Source organism: Sorex fumeus, unplaced genomic scaffold, assembly GCF_029834395.1.
Source record: "Sorex fumeus unplaced genomic scaffold, SorFum_2.1 ptg000094l, whole genome shotgun sequence".
NCBI lineage: Eukaryota > Metazoa > Chordata > Mammalia > Eulipotyphla > Soricidae > Sorex > Sorex fumeus.
The window spans coordinates 995780-1014465 of NW_026606151.1; the positions used below are offsets into that span (position 1 = coordinate 995780).

General features: G+C 54.5%; 1 protein-coding gene and 1 non-coding gene across 2 annotated transcripts in view; both read left to right on the plus strand.

Moving 5' to 3' along the window:
- Positions 1 to 18686, plus strand: part of ITPR3 (inositol 1,4,5-trisphosphate receptor type 3) — a 278545-nt gene that overhangs the window by 232794 nt on the left and 27065 nt on the right. The window lies entirely within an intron of this gene.
- On the plus strand, positions 4382 to 4488 carry LOC130040523 (U6 spliceosomal RNA). The gene has a single exon (XR_008795007.1). It is a non-coding gene; the product is annotated as a U6 spliceosomal RNA (small nuclear RNA).

Genomic DNA, 18686 nt, shown 5'->3' on the forward strand with positions numbered 1-18686 from the left:
TAAGCTGAGGCGAGTCTTTATGCCATAAAGACTCCAGAGAAAGTAATCATGGAGAGCTGAGAGGAGGGAACCTCTTGGGGGCTATCAGCGTAAGGGTTGGCTGTGGTGGTGGGTTTGCACATGCAGAGAGAAGGGAGCGGAGTGGGGCAGGGTTCTTGGGAGCAGGGCGGTAAGAAGGGCAAAGACCAGGCAGAACATCAGAGGAGAGTGCACGAGGGGAAAAGTTGCAGTTCATTCATTCAACAAATATTTATTGAGCACCTACTATGTGTCAGGCACTCTTCCAAGCTTTCTTGGGGAGGTGGGAGACTCCAGGTTGCTGATAGATGAAGATGGGAAGAGGAGGGACATGAAGTGTGGGGGGTCACAACTCTTAGAGGAAGGTGAAGGGGCAGTATCACGGAGGAAGGAAATAGAATGATCAGGAAGTTGAGGCAAGAAGCCAGAGAGGAGAGGGGCGCTGGGATGGGAGCGGGGTGTTGGGGAATGTGCTTGGGATGGCCAGGAAGGAGAGCGGCTGCCTCTGGAAGACTGGCACGAAGGACACCAGGAGGGAGAGGCGGCGTTCAGTGGCACAGGCAGAAGGCCACGCACCGACGGCACAGCCCAGGCCGGTCAGGCCAGAGACATGTGGGCAACAGAGGCCAATCCTGGGAGGAGAGACCAGGAAGGGCTCCGTGCTCCCGTTTGGAAGTGCAGTGCTTAGCAGAGACCTGAGGTGGAGGATGAGCCACGCCTGTTCCTTGCCTTGAGCCCTTGCTCCTCCCTCTCTGGCAGTGTGGGAGAAGCACGAAGGGCCCAAGGGGGCAGTGAGACCAACTTCAGCAGCAGGGAAGATGGGCAGGAAGCCTGGAGGAGGCATCAAGAGAGTTGAGGAGGGAAGACACCACCGATGCATCAGCCGGGCCTAGAACATACACACACAGAATGGAAGCTGACTTCCGGCTCGGGGATGCTCTTTTCCCCAGATCCCTTGTACCGCATTTGTACTCTCTCCTCCAAATCATTTGTACTGTAGCCCGGCCAGAAGAGGGCCTGGTGACCTCATGGGGACCACTCGCCCTTTTTCTGGAAGCTGGAGAAAGAAAAGCAAGGCAGCTGATGGTTGGGAAGGGAGGAGAGGGGTAGCTCCAGTGTCTGGGTGGGGAGAAAAGGGGAAGAGGAGAGGTGTGCAATGCCTGGAAGTGCCCTCGACCACCCCACCCCACCCCCACCCGCGTGGGCAGCAGGAGCCAATCCCGGGAGGAGAGACCAGGAAGGGCTCTGTGCTCTTGTTTGGAAGTGCAGTGCTTAGCAGAGACCTGAGGTGGAGGACGAGTTACACACGCTGTGGCTGGTGATCGCACAGGCTCACAGGCTCTCCCTGGCCTGATGGAGGCCCAGGGCCAAGAAATGAGAGACTGTAGGGTGTGACACCAGCCCCCTCACCTCACCCTGCCTCAGGCCTGTGCTTGGCCACTGTTCTTGGGGCCTTTGAGCTTAGACCACCCCACCCCGAGTTGTAGGTGGGGCTCCCTCACTGCTCCACCCCACAGATCCCTCGTGGTTCACCCCACACTCCCAGCCTTGTGCTCGGCTCACTCTGTGGAAAGGCTCTGTGGGGCCTCTCACGGACATTAGAACTGCAGGCCAGGGCGCAGCCTGCTGCCCTCCATGTCCACCCCAGAACTCCTGCAGGGCGCTCTCAGGCTCATGATGTTTCTACACCGACTTTCAAATTTCTTTCAGCAGAGAGAACTCTCTTGAAAGAAAATAGCTTGCTTTGTACAGGGCAGTTTGCTCAGAGAGATTTGTGATCTCTGCCAACCTAGCCTTGGAGAAAGGGACACCCTCTTCCTTCTAAACCCTTGGGGCCCCCAACTTTTGGACCAGAAAACCTCTTGCTTGATCACTGTATCACTGTCATCCCATTTATCGTCGAATTACTCAAGCGGGTGCCAGTAACGTCTCTATTCCTCCCAACCCTGAAATTTTAGCAGCCTCTTCTTACTCGTCTTTTTCCAACAGTTGGAGGCTCTTTCAGGGTCAGGGGGAATGAGACCTGTTGTCATTACTGTATTTGGTATATCAAATTCGCCATGGGGAGCTTGCCATGTATGCAGGATACTCTCGGTTGCTTGCCGGACTCTCCAACAGGCATATGTTTAGATATTTTTCACTATGGTTTGTTGCCTACTCTCTGAACCCCATCAGATATGATGTAGTAATTGTGGAAAATGGGTAGGAAGGCTGCGCGATCCAGAAAGGAGCCTGGAGTGTGCCGGTGGTTAAGTAGTGGAGATCAGCTGCCGGGGCTGGGTCCCTTGGGGTGGGGAAGACTCTCACCCGCCTCACAGCCTGGTGCAGTCCAGTGGCATGGTTTTGGGAGGGCTGAGGAGGTGGCCAGGGGGCTTCGTCCTAGCAATCCAATCATGAACTCCCCAGAAAGCTGAGTTGTGGAGGGCGGGTGGTCTCTGAGCCCAGCCAGTATGTGGTCCAGTATTTTATACTCCCGTCTGGGAGGAGCATCCTGAGTTCTGGAGGGTGGCCGATGAGGAGATTATCTGGTGCCGGCAGGGTGTGGCTTCTGGGTGTGATCCCTGAGTCACCAGAGACTTGGGGAAGCAGGCAGAGGATCTCTGTTTCGGGGTCCCATTGAGTTCAGAGTCCAGGGTCATGCAGTTTCACATTATCTGGGTTTTGTGGAACTTCATTCATGCTCGGCCTGAGGTACGGAAAGTGACCTGGAGCGTGGCAGTGGTTGGGTAGTGAAGTACAGTTGATATGAGCACAAAACTTGAGCAACTTGCCCAGGTGGAAGGCCTGGTCAGGGTCCAAGAGGTTCTTGTTTGCCTGGTGCTGGCAACCCACCTGTGCATGTATTTCCTCTGGCAGCGGGTAGCCCAGACTCTTGCCCTGAACTCCTGTCATTGGCCCTCCGGAAGTTGCACTTGGCCATGTTTCCCAGACTTCAGCCCCTATGGCCTGTGACTGACCATCCTTGGGTGCCCCAACTCTTAATGACACAGGTCCTGCTTGGTTCCTCTGCTCACTCTTTCAGCTCGAGGTCTTTGTCTGGGAACATTCTCCGTGTTCTGTCCTGCTTCTGAATTTTGCCCTTGGTGATCCATGTCTCGGACCCATGTAATGACAACCCATCATTGTCTCTCTAGCTGTTTCTGACCCCTTAAAAACAAATTTTATTGATTTACCATTGGTTGACATTCCTATAAGTGTCAGGAGTACTGCCTCCTGCCAGACGCATCTTGGATTAGCATTCTTATTCTGTCTGGCGTTTTTTCCTCCTTAAGACTGTCCCTAGCCTTCTGCTCGCTTCATCTTTTCCCAGCTGCTTCTCCGGCCCTCTTGCTTGGCACTTTTCAAAGCCAGGCTGAGCAGAGGCCGGAGAAAGGCCGGTCTGGCCGGCCCTGCTCCTCCCTTGCTGTTTGCTCCCCACCGTGGTACAAGCACACAGATCCCCTCTATTGAAGTCGAGATCTGTCTGGAACAGACACAAGGAGAAATGCCCAGGGGAGGGCTTGAGGGCACCAGGACTGGGCGTGGCCCCTCAAGTTTGACCGCCTGCTTTATTGCCAGGCTAGTCGTGAAGGGGCTGATCCATCGCCCTGTTTCTGCTCTTCCTCAGCCCCTCCTCTGCCTGGCACTGGGCTGCAGGAGTCAGGAGGCTGAGATCTGGCAAGCAAGCTACAATCCTGGCCCCCGTCTCCTCTCGGGGCCTTGCCAGTGCGTGCTATCCTGCTTTTAGGTCATCTATTTCTTTCTGAAGCACATCTTCCATCCTAGCACGGGAGGCGGGTCACTGCCTCCACTCTCCGGGCTGTGGACCCTTGGACCCTCGTGCTGATGGGCTGCACCGGGATGCGCATGTCTGCGGAGATTCCTCCGCCTCTTAACTCTGTCTTCCCCTTGGTAAGCGCACAGATTTGCCAGGCATTGTAATGCCCCTCCTGGAGAGAGGATGCTCTCCAGGGATGCTCAAAAGGGACAAGCCCTTGGCCCTGCCACTCACCTGCCAAGGTTTTGCTCGATCTGCATCGGGCCATTCGATGTTGTGGAGATATGGTCAGGGCAGCTATTTATCACTAGCTATTTCTATGGAAAATAGACTCAGCATAAACTCGAAAAGCATCTCCCTGAGATCCTACAGCTCACTTAGTACTCCCCAGACACAGGGGCTGCATCTGAAGCCTGAACTTGGCAGTGGGGGGGGGGGGGGCGGAGACAGCCATAGGAGTGGAACTGTTTAAGGAGGCAGGATCCGAGACAGTGGTGGAGAGAGATCCAGAAAGGGGTCTGTGAAATGGAGAAGAACCAGGAAGAGAAAGTAGGGAAGGGAAATCAGGAGGGAGGGGGTGACTAGGACAGAAAAATCATTATTCTAGTGTTTGCTTCGGCAGCACATATACTAAAATTGGAACGATACAGAGAAGATTAGCTTGGCCCCTGTGCAAGGATGACACACAAATTCATGAAGCGTTCCATATTTTTTTTATAAGTCTACAACTGTACCTCATGGTGTTTCACTAATAAAATTTTTTTAAAATAATCATCATTCTAGAAGTTTAGGGAAGAGCTTCAGCAGAGACAGTTGGGAGGTCCAGCATAAATACTGATAGAAGATTCCATCTGGGAGGGCTGAGGAGGTGGCCAGAGGACTTCGTCTTAGCAATCCAGTCAACGCCCTGGAAAGCCGAGTTGTGGAGGGCGGGTGGTCTCTGAGCCTGGCCAGTATGTGGTCCAGTATCAAGATGCACTCAGAGCCAGGGGAGACTGGACTGGCAAAATCCCACAAGGGGGCTGGGCAGAGGCTGGCCCCAGGGGAGGCAGGTGGAAGGATGAAGGGGCACAGGGAAAGGGGGGAGGGCAGACATCAGCGCTGGACTCCAGGCCTTCTCTTTCTTCACTCAAGTGACTGCTGATGGCGTCTCTGGGATATGGAGAAGGCTGTCAAGGGGGATGAGGAATCATGGCTGGTGGTCACAGCTGTGGGAAGAAGGGGCGGGCTAGCGGGTTCCTGTAGATGGCAAAAAAAATCTGAGCTACTTGAAGAACCCTGTACATCAGAAATGGGAAGACAGATGGTTCTGGGGTTTGGGGTGGGGAGACGGAGCAACCTATGGGCCAGGAAGTGGCTGGAGGTGGATATTGGTGAGAAATTCTGTATGTGTGTGAGAGGGTCAGGCTTCTGAGCAATGAAGGAAGTGTAGCCTGGATGCTGGCACCCCAGCAGGGCCCCAGAACCTGAATTCCAACATGCATGAGATTAAAGGTAGGGAATTTGATAACTTCTAATAACCAAAACAAGTCCAGCAGCCCAAATGCCCATCAACAGTGTAATGGATAAATAAGTTGTCGTGTATTTCCTTACATGGATGCCATACAATTCCAGACAACAGTGTGAATTCTTGTGTCAGAACCACAACTGTTGAGCTAAAGGGACATGAAAGATAGACACTGGTGATGATGGCTTACAATAAAGGACAACCGCATGCAAAAGCTTCGGTATTAGATTTCAGGAATGGGATGACTCTCGGGAAGAAGGGGGGCATTAGAAAGGGGGTACAAGGAGGGTCGGGTCCTAAGCTTCTCTTGATGGTGGTCCACGGTCCATATTCATTCTAGTGATGAAAGTCTGTGGCCAGGCCATTATATGACACATGCATTTTTCTGTGTGCTCTTATTTTACAATAAAGATTGCCTTCAAAAAGAGACTCTCTAGCGTGAAGCCATTCTCCAAGGCCCCAAGGCCCCAAGGCTCCTAAGATTAATCATCTCCACATGCTGGATTCTGTCTGTCTGTGACTTTGGGGCTAGGTCCTACCACCCCTGTCTTATTCCCCAGTCCTTGCCAGTCATGGCGGGGCCATTCCCACGATGGGTCACCACCTTTGACCCCCCCAATGTCCCTCCTCTCTGGAACTCTCCAGACCTTTTATCTGGTGCCCTCGAGGCCAGGCTTCCCATGTGACTCTAAAGGTTGTGCAGTTCAAGGAACAACAGCTCCCATCCACGAGGGGGTGGGGCTGGCAGGGGGTTGGATAGGGTGGGCTACCTTTTTCTAATTTGCTCAGAGGTATTGAAAGAGCCTCTCAATGTCCTTACTGGAGTGAGTGGTCACTTGGGATTCTTCCAATGTCTATGTGCCAGAGAGAATGTGACCACAGGGCTCCCCGAACAGTGAAGGAACCAGAGCAGGCACTGGGTTACTATTGTTCAGGGAGCATGTCTGTGGGGCTATCTGTGAGCAAGGCTCTGCCAGCAAGTGTATCTGGTTAGAAGCATCTTTCCTGGTTATAGTTTTGTTTTGGGTGATCTTGACAAAGAGGTAGTTTTTCAGCATGGTCCGTACTTGCTTCTGCGTGTCTGGCAGATCGACTGGGCGGCATTGCATGTGCAAGGCCTGTATGCATTGTTCTGCCACCAAGGGCCCATGCTGCAATCAGCACCCCGCCCTGCCCCCTAAGGTTGCTGTGATGTTTGTGAGATGCCCGTGGGTGGGCTGTGGGGCAGGGACGGGGGAGCCCAGGTTCTGGCTGACCCTGTAGCACTTGGCTCCGGCCCCCTGGATTCTTGCGTTCCATGTATGCATTCTGTCTTGCCCGATTTTTGCTCTCCAGTATACTTTTTTTTTCCCCCAAATATTCTTCCATGATTTCCTCAGTTACGGGTTGGTGTCCTGCTCATTAAGCAATTCTCTTTGAATAGTCTCTTGAAGACAACTCTTGTGACTTTTCTCCCCCTTACATTTCACGATAGTTGGTTTCCCTGAGCTGAGTTACCGGAGGATGTAGCTGGGCCTCCCCGTTGGCCATCAGAACTTACTAAACATTACAATGTGACCACCAGATGCCTCCAACACTCCATCCTGACCTCTCATCTCCAGGGTCTGCAGCTCTGAAGAACAAACACAAATGACTCTCTCTTTCCAGGGAAGATGGCTCCAGTGTCTTGAGGAAACGGTTCTTTCTATTTCCCAAGATCATGAGGCCAGATGAGGCCTCCACAGCCATGGTTGCTGAGCGGGGCACAGAATGTCTTTGTGAGCGATGCATGGCAACCGACTGATGGGTCACACAGGAGAATTCTAGAAAGTTGTAGGGTCACCTCAAGGCAATTCATTAGATGAGATTTTGTTGTTGAAAACAAGTCCCTTTCTGCTAGGTCATCTGGCTAGTCGCTTATCCCTGTACGTAGAGTTGCCGATGGATGCCCAAGAGCGGGCTGCTCCCTCCCTCCTGTCGGATTCCCAGTCTGCCAGAGCTGCCCACCACTGGGAGTAGGCTTTAGCCGCTAGTCTCCTCGGTCCACTCCTGCCAAGAGGCTGCATCAACCTTTTCAACTCATTTCACTCTAGACACTTGTGATCCTGCTGTCAGATGTGTGTCAACCTGCAACTTTCCAGCCTAGCAGCCATCAGGTTAGGTAGGAAAACATCACATTCGCCCCATTTTCCTTTCCTGCTTCGAGGCCATGACCCGTTAAAATCTCCTACCCTTTGAAGCTAGGTGGAGACAGAGCCAAGTTCAGGAGAGAAAATGATGTCCAGGTTCCCTTTGGACGCCGTAGTGGAACCGCGAGTGCTTGGTCCATGCCCGTGTCCTCTCTCAGACCTACACTGAACTGAGCCTTGGCCTGGAGAGGACAAATGTGGGAGGCAAGTGCCAGGCTTGGAAAGGGCTCAAGGAACAAAAAAAAAAAAAAAAAGGATTGAAAATGGTGAGGCCATTCTGAGAGACCTGGGGCAGAGAAAAGGCAGCAAGCCCTCAGTCTGTGTGCGTTCATCTGGTGGTAGAAAGTTCTAGAATGCAGGGGCAAGTTACTATGTGGCTGAGGAGATAGAGAGTAGAGTGCAGAGTGCAGAGGCTGAAGGAGGCCAGCCACTGCCCCACCCCTCCCCGGCCCCCTTCCAGTTGAGAGAGGAGAGGCATCATGAATGTTCTCTGGAGAGGAGGGGGCTCTGTAAACATGGGGAGATGAAACGTCTGGGCCTGGGAATATGGGAGTCGATGGGAACATCTCTGCAGGGGCAGCCCTGCTCTCACTCACCCCTTGGTGTGGGGTACCAATTACCTGTGCCAACAACAAACTAGTAGAGTCCAGGACCGCCCAAGCCTGGGGCCAAGATCAAGAGCGTCCCCCACAGGCTGAAGACAGGTGCATGCAAGGGATCTGCTGCCTGGCTCAGACCCCTTCAGAAAAGCAACAAGGAGTCAGAAGGTGGGAGACAGGCTCCTCCCAGGTGCTCCCTGGGTGCCTGCTGGAGACCCCACCCTACATTGTAGCACTGTCATAGCACTGTTGTCCTGATGTTCACCGATTTGCTCAAGCACGCATCAGTAAAATCTCCATTGTGAGACTTGTTGTTACTGTTTTGGGCATATCGAATGCGCCACGGGGTTAAGCTAAGTGGAGACAGAGCCGAGTTCTGTGGGCAAACATGATAGCCACTCAATGCCTCTTTTGCAGACCACAACACCCAAAAGGAGAGAGACAACAGGGGGGAATGCCCTGCCAGAGAGGCAGGGTGGGACGGGGGGATGGGGAGTGGGAGGGATACTGGGATCAGCGGTGGTGGAAAATGGGCACTGGTGGAGGGATGGGTGTCTGATCATTGTACAATTGAAACCCAAGCACAAAATATTTGTAAATCTACAACTGTACCTCATGGTGTTTCACTAACAAAAATTTTTAAAAAAATGTTAATGATGGAGAATGGGCACTGGTGGAGGGATGGGTACTGGATCATTGTATAACTGAAACCCAAGCACAAAAATGTGTAAGTCTACAACTCTACCTCATGGTGTTTCACTAATAAAAATTGCCGTACCATATTTGATAGGGTTCAAATATGGTAACACCTTACAAGGGCGATTAGAGGTCGCCCCCAAAGCCTCTATCCCTCTCGGAAAGTCTGGCAAGCTACCGAGAGTATTCTGCCTGCACGGCAGAGCCTCGCAAGCTATCCGTTGTGTATTCCATATGCCAAAACCAGTAATTACAATGGGTCTCATTCCCCTGACCCTGAAGGCGTCACCAATATGGCAGCATTGAGAAGGATGAGAAAGGAGAGGCCAACAAAATCTCAAAGCCGAACTAGGCTGCCACAACGAAGGAAGACAAAAATGATTGTCTGTACTTCCAATGCACGTACGCTAGCATCAGATACATCCATCGAAGACCTAATGGTACAAGCGCGAAAGATCAAGTACGACATCATTGGTCTGACCGAGACAAGAAGGCACCAATCTCATCACACCGTTTTCGACACTGGAGAAGAATTGTTCCTCGGAACATGCGATAAAAGAGGTATCGGAGGCGTTGGTATCCTTGTCAACACAAACTTGGCCATGAGCATTGATTCAATAAAAATTTTTAAAAAAATACGCCATGGGGAGCTTGCCAGGCTCTGCCATGTGGGCAAGGATACTCCCGGTAGCTTGCTGGGCTCTCTGAGAGGGGCAGAGAAATCAAACCCAGGTTGGCCGTGTGCAAGGCAAACGCCCTACCCGTTGTGCTATTGCTCCAGTCCAGAAATAACAATATAGTTAGTAAAATTTCCCACATTTTCCATGCAATTCTCCATTCTTATCTCAAACTTTTACCAAGGTGCAATACTATGGCTTCAGAGTATCAGGCTGACATCTGAGATTATTCCATTATAGCTCTTTGCTAGGTAGCTCTAGAAATTTTCGTTGCCCAAAGTCTTAGAGATCAAATAAAACACCAATAGGATATGCTTTGCAATAAATTTTATAACTCTACAAAACTTACGTTTTAAATTAAACCATTACTCTTTGAACCCCAGCCTACAGCATCACTAAAGGGGTCAGCGGCCTTTGTTCCTGGGTGTTTCCTGGTTTTTTCCTTTTGGTTTGGGAATTTTATTCTTTGTATCTACGTATCTACAACTTCCCATCCTACCCCTCAGGCTCAGTTCTGGGATCACTCCCACACCTGCCCGGGGCTGCTCCTCCAGGAAGCCTCTATGGCCTAGCCCAGCCCTCCAGGCGTCTGACAAATTATCCTCTAGGCTCCTGAAGGCCCTGTTATCGCCTGCTTCTGGTTGGTCTCTATCTGTTTCCATCTCTGGAGACTCTTAGGCCTTCTCTTCCCTTCTAGTAGGGATATAATAGGGAAGCTAATGTGGGCCTGCCCGGAGGAGGTGGCCACGGGCACAAGGGAGGCCCAGACCCATGCAGAGTGGCCCCAGTGACCTGTGCAGCGGGCAATGAAAAAGCTGGACCTGACTCTTGAACCTCACAGGGGTCAGGTTGGGGCAGGGAGGCAAGGGGCATGCTGAGAAGGATATGTATTTCTGATGGTGGCCTGGACTGTCATGAGGCAGGGGCCGCATCTCAGTGGCGCTGGTGCCATGGTCCCGTCCAGCTGGGGTGGCTCCAAGTGAAGGCTGAGGTTTGGGGGTCATGGAGGGCAGGGAAAGTCGTACCCCTCCTTGGCCCAGAGGCTGAGGTCCCTAGCCAGGGACAGCTAGAAACAGCCACCCCCATTCTGTGGCTGAAGGGACATGAGCAAGGTGACACATTTACCTCGAGGTGCTTCCTACCTGAGGGAGGGACAGTGGAGATGAGGTCAGTGTACCAAGTCATTTTCCAGTAACAGCCAGGGGACCACAGAGTCCCACCAAGGTGTTCAAGGCTGGCTGAGAGGGGGCAGGTTTTTCTCAGGCCTCCAGAGGCTCCCCACTTTCTCTTCTGGGCACTGTTGGCTCATCCTCGAATTCCTCTCTGTGAAGCCCGTTTCCTTCGTAGCACTTATCATTGTCTGGATTCATCTTGTTCATCTGTTTCCTTGTTGGTTGTCTGTCTCTTCCAGCACTCATCCAGAAAGTGCTCTTTCCTCGGGAAGGCCCACGTCCCTCTCCGTCCTGACTGTAGCTCTTCCTTCAGTCTTGAGGCTGGGCCACCGGTGCTGGGCACTCAATGAGTATTTGTTGAATGGATGAATGGGTAGATGACACCCTCGGGCTCAAGTCATGGGGAATGTGGAATGCAGCCAGTTGAGATGAAGCCCACTGGTCCTGGTTAGCTAATGTGGACTCTCTGTCAGATGACACCCTGAAAAACTGGGGAGGATAGAATGTGACTCGATTTCATTTGAGCCCGAACCTCTGGAGGTAGCAGAACAAAGAAGTTCTGGTCCCTCTGCCCCGAGTCTGAGCCTGTTCTCCAAAGCCAAAGAATCGAGAAGTGTCGGCTGGGAGAAGAAAGGAGATGGAGGGTCTCAGACCTTTGAATGGAGTTGGGTTTGTGGTACTGTGTACAATGAGCCTACGGTGTCATCGCCCAGGGCGGGGCGGGGGGTGCAGCCAGACAATGGCGGGGGTCCATCCTGGGGCCAGGGGCAGGGCTGGGCTGTCACCAGCCCCCCCACCCCCAGCTTTAGCACAAGCAGTTCCAAGGCCACTTTTCTAGTGAGCCGAGAAACGGCCAGCTCACGTCTCAGACCCTAGCACCAAGAAAGGGTGAGAAGTCAGAGGCAAAGTCACAGTACCTTGATGATGGATACTTGCCCCGCAGCTCCCTAGCCCCGCCCCAGGTTCACAAATAATCACAAATAAACCACCAGGGTGGGGAATGAGCAGGAGAGGCACCTCCGTGAAGGAAGTTCTAAAACAGGTTGATGCTTTTTTCTCTCTTCTAATGGGTTCTTTTCCTCTCTGTCCCCAGTACAATGGATATTAATTTCTGAGAGAAGACAGATCTGAGTTTGGGAAGCAGGTGCCAAGTTACTGGAGATCCAGGTGGGCTATGGGGTGATCACCTGCCCATCCTACAGAAGTGTCTACTGTGAGTCAATGGGGAAAACTCGAGGTTTTTTTTTTTTTATAGGCTGATACCCAAAAAGATCCGGGACAGGGTAGTGCAGATGGCACTTCACCCCTGTCTCACTGTCCACTCCACCATTCTGTGAAGTTCACAAAGAGCAGCCATGTCTCGGTCCCGTGGGACCCTGTGGCGTGGGAGACGTAGAGGGAGGCCTGGCTCTGAATGGTCCAATGGTCCAACCTCGCTGGCTGGGTGTCACTTCAGTGAGTTTCTGCACCTCCCAGGTCTCCATACTGCCTTAGCCACAGAACATGGCGCCCACTGGGCATTTCTGCCTGCAAAGGCCTGTCCCTGGGCCCCTCCTTGTCCACTCTATGGCTGGGCTGGTAGGAAGCTCCATGCTGTTTGCCCAGTCGTTGAATAGCCATTCATTCCCCAGGGGTGGCCTTCTGGCATGGGCCCTGCCTCAGGGCTGCCTTTTCTTCTCTTCACAGCTGCGACCACCTACCCTACCTTCCAAGGTATGGCCATCGAGGGACAGCGGCCATACTGCTGTCCCTGGCCACCTTCAGGTCAGGCCCAAGGTCCAGAGCATGTAATGCTTCTGCCCTAGCATGCATGTGCTGATCAAAGTCCAGCCAACCCATGCCAAAACAGCTGGAGCAAGTAGAAACATTTGTTGCAGGGGAAGTGTCCCTCATCAATTCATTTCTTCATAGTCCTCCAGCTGTGTCCCTCATCAATTCATTTCTTCATAGGCCTCCAGCTGTCTTCACCTTTTTATCTCTTTGGATTTCTTGAGTCTTCTGAAGGCCAGCCGCGAGCTGGGCTGGCTTTCACATTGCATATGGATCGGGGAGGCTGTGGGGCAGAGGTCACCAGGTCTGAGCAACTCAGACAGAAATCCCCCTTTGAAGGTATCCAGAGAGGGGATGTGGGAAGCCAAGGGGACAGACGCACATCTGTCTCAGGGCCTCTCCTTCTATCCCTACCTTGTAAGACCTGTGAATGCATCCTGGGCCGTCCCCCTGGAACAGAGGGGCTGGGGAAGCTGGGGGTTGGGATGCCCACCCGGAAGTCCTTTCAAGGCTGGGTCCCTGTGGGGGCTCTACCTCGCCAAAGTCTGATTTGTAGGTGAGGGTAATGGAATCCCTGGCTACGAGCATCTGGGAAAATGTGACCCTGATAAAGATGAGTTCTTTGGGTTTCTGAGGTTTGGCATCGCTACTCTGGCTTAGCGGAGACTAGGACACAAACGCAGATGGTTAGAGTTCAAACAGAGGTCTGGGGGATTCAGGGCTGTGAGTTAGCCCCCAGGAGCCACCAAAGCAGAAAGCCATCTGTAGGACTCGGAATTTTGTTGGAAGGGGAAGGGGAGGAGGACTGACCACTCTTGTGGGCAGGGGTGGGGGGGGTGAGTTGTCAAGTGTTGACCACTAAGTGTCGAATGGAAATGGGACTTAAGTTCCGGTTGAAGATATTGGCAGTAAGGAGGAGCCTGGCGTCAGCGGCCTGGGTCGCGATGGCCCGTGGGCAGATCCTTTCAACACTGGCTTGAGTCCTGCCTGTGGAACTCAAGGGTCTCTGGACTCTGGGTCTCTGGAAGGTATTAGCTGTCCACTAGTGTCCACTCCTTGGGAGGAGAATAGACACAAGAACAGGGATGGGGTGGGTAGAACCTTGGGGTTTGGGCACTAGGTCGGATCTTCATGGACGAGTGATGATGAGGATGGGAGGGTTAGTTTCCAGGCTCCCAGGGAGCTAAGAGAGGAGGCATAGCATTGTGACTAAGACTGGAATAATGGAACATTCTTTGTTCAAGAAGGAGTGACCCTCGACTCCAGCCCCGGCCTGTCTGTAGCAGCTCCGCCGTGGGCTCAGGAGCACAGTAGGCTGTGAGCACACTTTGAAGCTCGAAATGGGACATTTGGTTTCCTGGATCACCGTTAGTCATATGGATGTGGAAGGCACTCCTTGAGGGACTGCAACTTGGGAGTTTTCGCTTAAGGTCCAAATGGGAGAGGAGGGGTGCCGGGGTGGTACCGGGGAGCCCAGGAGAAGGGAGATAGAAGAGAAGTCCCTCGCTGGATCCAGCTCCAGAGCGAAAGAAGCGTCTCTAGTTGAGTAAGGTCCAAACAACGGGGGAGCAGGGCTGTGGACCCCAAGGATGGGGACTGGGGGTGGGGATCAGCGAAAGGGGGTCCAGCATGGCCTTCTGAGAGTGGAAGTGGGAAAGGGACTCAAGTTCTGGCCATGAGGAGCAGCATCAGTAGGGACGAGACATTTGTCTAGAGAGGTTCCTGACACTGGCCCGGATCACAGTTCCGGCAGAACCCTGCATGGCCATGGGACCCGGGGCAGGGGGCGCGGCGGGGAAGGCCTCGGAGGCCTCCATCAGACCCTCAGCATTGATGGGACCGAACTGGGAAGCTGAACTGGGCTCTTGAGTTGTTGTTTTCCCTAAAGACCCAATAAAATGCCTTGGCTGTGCCAAGTTTGGTTACATGTCACAGCGCCACTGGCCACCGGTAAGGGGGAGGGCCACTGTACTTCAAGATCCAAGAAGTTTTCTTGGCATCCACTCCACCCCCACCAGCCTCCCCAGGGGGCGCCAGGGCCCCTAGTGGGGTTCCAGGATAAAGTTGATGCATCCTGCAAGGCCTTGGCTACAGTGGAGCCAAATGTGCATCTTGATGCAGCCTCCAGGCCAGGCGGCCCCAGCCCACACCCCCATTCCCTGCCTCCCCGCCCAGGGCTGCAGGTGATGCGTGTTTAAGCTCTGTCTGAGGAATCCTCCCTGGGCCTTGCGAATAGGGCACGGTCAGACAGGCACCTCAAGTGATGTCGGCAGGCAGGCAGACAGGGAAGGCCCCCTCCCAAGGCAATGGCAGTAATTTCCTGGGAGGTAATAATACCAATAGCCCCGAAGTTACAAAAGCCAACTTTGCAGAAAACAAAAACTGAAGTTTATCTGGCTTACCTGACGCTAGTAACAGACCCAGAGAAGGCTGGACCCCTACAGACCCAGAGAAGGCTGGACCCCTGTAAGGTGATGGACTTCAGCAAAGACAAGAACTGCAAAGTCTTGAAGATGATTCATAGGAAACTTTGAAGCTCTTCTGGGTCAAATCTCCACCTCTGACAGAAAAATCCAGACCAAGGCAACCCTGAGAATATGCATAGAAAAGCCGGCCTTCAAGGCCACTCAAGACTTCTCCACCTTTTAGGGAAACGTGGGCGCTCTCCTGAGCGTTGCTCTACCCTCCCCCACTTCCTCCCTCCCTCCTCCCCTTCAAAACCTCCAAATCTGTTTTAGTTCACTGCTCAGCTACTCCTGAAATTCTTTTCTGCGAGACGAGACGAGAATCCTGAAACCCTGAGACTGACCGCTCCTTTCCTGCAAAGAGCAAATCGTCCCTCCAACCCGAGACTGTGGCTCCCCGAGAAATGGGGTGGTGGGGATCAACTCCCGTCCCTAGAAGACCTAGAAGACATCAGGCGTGGTTTGACGGCCAACTGGCAGGGCTGGCGGGGCTGAGACCCGTGCCGAGCAGGAGCTCATTGCAGACTCTTAACAGTCCTGGTCTTCCCGGGGGTCCCGGGGCGGCAGAGGTGGACTGGGAGAAAGTGACCGTCTCTCTCCTCCCTGCCCCACATAAGCCACCCCTGGGGCCCACCAACATAAAAGCGAGTCAAATTGCAGCACTGTGGCCCCTCCCTCAACGGCTGCTGGAGCGAGGTTCACTGACTGGGCCGTGCCAGGCCTGGAGTGGGGTCTCTTGAGTAGACTTGATGGCCACGAGATGGGGGGACGGTCCCTCAAGGCCCCCAGTGGCAGCCAGGACAGTAGATGAGCGGGGTAGAGTCTCCCCAAGGGCCAAGGAGCGTCCCTGAGAGGAAGTGGGACTGTGTGAGGGGGGTGGGCACCTTGACCATCCTTGACCCCCTCAGTCACCTCCATCTTGTGGTCATAGAAGCTGCCTCTCTGGGGGTTTCTGAGGGGGGTGGGGCGCGGTGGGGAAGAACGGGCTGGGCCCTTCCAGGCCTCAAACCTTCCACAGGGATGGCCCAGCAGCCAGAGGTGCTCAGGTGCAGCTCTGGGTAGTCCTGGGTGCTGCCCCAGGAAGGCCTGGATGAGCTGTGCCTCCCCTTGCCCCCGGGGTGGGGGGCCTTGTGGCTTCATGGCCTGCGTGTGGCTTTCCCGACCGCTCACAGGATTGAAGTGAAAAGCTGGGGTTCTGCCCAGCACAGTGCACTCCCAGAGGGGGACCGGGGAAAAGGCAGCAAACAAGAGACGTGCTGGAACAGGAAGGCCAGGGAAGCTTCCTGGAGGTGGAGAGGTCTGACGGAGTAAATGTGTAGCAAGTGGAAAGCCCAGGAAAGATAATCTTTCCATTCTGGAAGGCGGGGAAGCTGGGGTGGGGGTGGGGGCAGGGCAGGCCAGGGAACATGGGGCCCATGGCACCAGGAGATGGGGGTTGGGAGCTCCCCTGCCGCTGGGGTCCCCGATTGCCACTAGAAAAGCAATTGTGATAGAGGCCTGAGCTGAGGACACAGGGACAGATTGGGGCGGAGAGAGGGGCGCTCTGCAGGGCCAGGAGGGAAGAGGAGGCGCAGCAGGCAGTGAGTCCTGGGCCAGAAGCCCCGAGATGCCACCGGTGTAGGGCCAGCATTGGGCAGCGAGTCCCGCCACTAGCGGCCAGGAAGCCAGGTCAGAGGAGGGACTGTGCCATAGGATTGGCTTCTCTGGAGGGTCCCCGCCCCGGCCCCACCCACCAGGCTGACCCGTCCCCTCCTGACCTCCAGCTCCCCGGGTCGGTTTCCAGGCGATGGGAGGCGGATAAAAAAGCATAAGCATCTTTGAGCCTTCCAGACTATGCCTAGGAAGGTGTGCAAGGGGGCGGCAGGAGGCTGGTTGCAGTGACTCCTGTGGCCCAAGGTGCTGCCCCCCACAGAATGCACCCCTCCAGGCTGAGAGTGGTCACTAGAGGTCACTTTCCAGATGGGTGATGCTGAGGTGCCCCCCGGTGGGGCTGGGGGCCGTGACCTGGGTGAGGGTCCGCGGAGCCTGCCCCTCCCCCGCAGCGCGCCCCCCTCAGAGACTCCCAGAGCGGCAGCTTCTGTGACCACAAGATGGAGGTGACTTGGGCACCGAAGATGGACAAGGTGCCCGCCTCCCCCCCCCCCCCCCCCCCCCCGTGTTCGAAAAAACTGGGATCTTTGCCAAACAGGGTCAGGAGGAGGACGAGGCAGCACAGACCCAGGAGGCTGGACAGGCTGTGTGGCCGGTCCCCTCACACCCAGGCCAGCCAGTGCGAGAGCAGGAGCAAGTCACCTCGTTGGAAATGTCTCTTCCCTATGAACCCCGGGGCTTCTATTTAGAAAGGTGAACGTGCTCAAGAAGCCAACACAACAGGACCCACAGACAAGGGCTTCCGAAGGGCAGGTAAGAGTGTGTCTCAGGGTGGGGGGAGAGGTGGCGGAGCAGAGTCACCCAAGGCTGGGGTACAGGAGGAGCCAGGCGGCACCATGCTCAGGTCCTTCTCGAGGCTGGTGGGGGGGGCGGGGAGCGCTGCACTCATTTCTGTGCTTCACTCGTTCTTCTATTGAACGGACACTTCAGGACCACGGTGCAGGGACCCAGGGCCCAGGAAATAGATCTGTGAACAAGACAGATAAGGATTCATCTCTAGGGCCCTGCTTGTAGCTGGAAAGTCTGTAAGCCTGTCAGCGAACGGGAAAGCTGGATTGATGCCCAGAAGCCATGTGGGGCCATGGAGGACGTGAAGCCAAAGGGTAGTGACCGGGGGGAGGGGCAGTGGGCAGGCAGGGCCCTGCAGGAGGGGTGGGGGGGCAGTGGGGAGATGGCCATCTCCCTCGGACACTGGGGCTCCTTGGGAACTGCCAGCCCGCAGCAGAAGCCTGACCTCAGGCCCAGAGGGGACCCAGGGCGCTCCACGGCAGATTCCATCTCTATGACGGAGGCTGGAGAGGTCTGAGGATCAGAGGGGAGTCCTGGGGTGTCAGGGGCCCATGGCTTACAGTTGAGGAAAGCTGGAGAGTTTTGGGGGGTGGGTGGGCCATGTGCAGAGTCAGGCAGGGGGTTGGCCCAGGAAGGTGGGTGAGGAGAGGCGGGCCCCGCAGTCAGAACCAGGGTGAGAGGAGAAAGAGGGGACGTGGCTGGGCAGGGTTATGTGACCAGGGATCAGGAGTGAAGCGGAATTCGGGTGGGGGAGGCAGGAACCCAGCACCGCATGGGCCTATCCAAGAGGATTACAAACTCTCCTGAGAAGTTGAGCACGTGCTGCGTCCAGGACCAGCCCCAGCTCCGCGGGGCCTACAGAGCCATGGGAGAACCCCAGCGCCCACGGAACAGCACCCCTGCACGGCCTGTTTTGTCTCCTCCCGGAGTAAAAGACCATGTAATGGCCCCCCCTTTGAGTAACGAACCTCAGTTCATTGCGACCCTGAGGTCTTCACTTTAGGTCTCACACCCACCTATGCCGACACAATCCTCCCACCAAAGAGGAAAACGGGAGAAAACATTGCTTTCGCAGGTTCCAGAGGATTTAATAAAAGGAGCCATAGCACAGCGGGTGGGGCATTTGCCTTGCACGCGGCCGACCTGGGTTTGATTCCCGGCATCCCATATGGTCCCCTGAGCACCGCCAGGGGTAATTCCTGAGTGCAGAGCCAGGAGTAACCCCTGTGCATCGCCGGGTGTGCCCCAAAAAGCAAATAAATCACTGTATCGCGGTTGTACTGTTGTTCATCAATTTGCTCGAGCGGGCGCCAGTAACATCTGCATTCGTCCCAGCCCTGGGACTTTAGCAGCCTCTCTCTCCTTACTCGTCTTTCCCAACGCTGCCCTATTGGAGGCTCTTTCAGGGTCACGGGAAT